The following is a 1,396-nucleotide window of genomic DNA, read 5'->3' as shown; positions in this document are numbered from 1 at the left end:
AAATTTCCAGTGCAGATTTTAACTGTATGTAGGCCATATAAGTCAATTTAAAGATTTCTTAGTCTTAGAGGTAGGTAATGTTATCTCTTAGTTTAAAAAGGAGTCCACTTATTTCTACTAGAGGAAATTCCTCATAATTGAATATTTTAAATGTTTACTAGGAGCAAACCAGTGAACAGGTGATAAGAATCTAAAAAGCATTATGTCTAGTGCCAAAATGCTTACGTTTAATTCTTTGATTACATGGTCTATGAGGAAGCCATCATCTCAGTCTTAAAAACAGTAGTTATTTTCTTGGACTATAGGAGAGGGAAACTAATTCTGAGATACTGTTTCTAAAAACAGGAGTGATGATGTCCAACTTTAAGAAATGGTCAATAAGGAAATAATCATGAAAATACTAACCAGTGCATGGCATATAGGCGGTATGTTTGTATAACAAACATAAATATTAGATATTCTATGATAGTTCTTTGTCATTTGTGAACTTCCTAAGTATCTTATGCATCCATAAATTTAGTCTTAGGATTCGAAATGGCCATAAATATTCACATTTTCTGGTCAATTAAGATGAATTTTTCTTGCATTGGTCCCAAGAATACTGGAACATGTTAAATGTTCTGTCACATACTGTCTTATATCCTATAAGGGCTCTTAGAAGGGAGCTTTCAGATTTTAAAACCTTGAGGAACGTACATTTTGCACTATGCAAAATAGTCATGCACTAGAAGATATTTATGATCAAGAGATAAGGCAAGCAATAAATCACTCAAACTGTTATATGAATAAATTCATTTGGAAGCTTAGGACCTTCCCTTTGTCCTCATTTTAAGCCTTAATGTGTTTTTCAACATTATTGCTTCCTATACCACCTCAATCTCTCCCTTTTGAAAGACTTTTTTCTCCTTCTGAATCAGACTGAAACTATACTTACCTGATTCTCCCATTAATTCTTTTCTTTATTTTGCTCCTTGGCTAACCCTCTTCCATTTTTAAATCCTTGGCTTAGAACATCCTTATACTCATCACTTATATTTAATAGAAGGGAAAAGCCAAAAGCCAGATATACTATGAGTCTCTTTTTAAAAAATGGTTTGTAGTTAGTTTATTCTACTAAGGGATATTGAACTCATTGATTACATTTAATGACCGACATTTTTCTAGTTCAAATACTAAGAAGAAAATACATTTCATGAGTTCATTTCTCTGGTATTATCTAAAGGAATAGCAGTATTTAATGTGTTCATATGGCTCAATCTTCCAATTCACTAAAATTCAATAAGTTAATGCTGTGGCAGTGACTCAGACTTATGTAATATTCACATTAAATTTTGTATACACTTTGACGAGTGATTTAGTCTGTTTTCTGTTGCTCTAACTCAACCCCATAGATTGC

Source organism: Cavia porcellus, unplaced genomic scaffold (assembly GCF_034190915.1).
Source record: "Cavia porcellus strain 051 isolate PalLab524CR breed Dunkin Hartley unplaced genomic scaffold, mCavPor4.1 scaffold_10, whole genome shotgun sequence".
Taxonomy (NCBI): Eukaryota; Metazoa; Chordata; class Mammalia; order Rodentia; family Caviidae; genus Cavia; species Cavia porcellus.
This window is presented reverse-complemented; position numbering follows the sequence as displayed.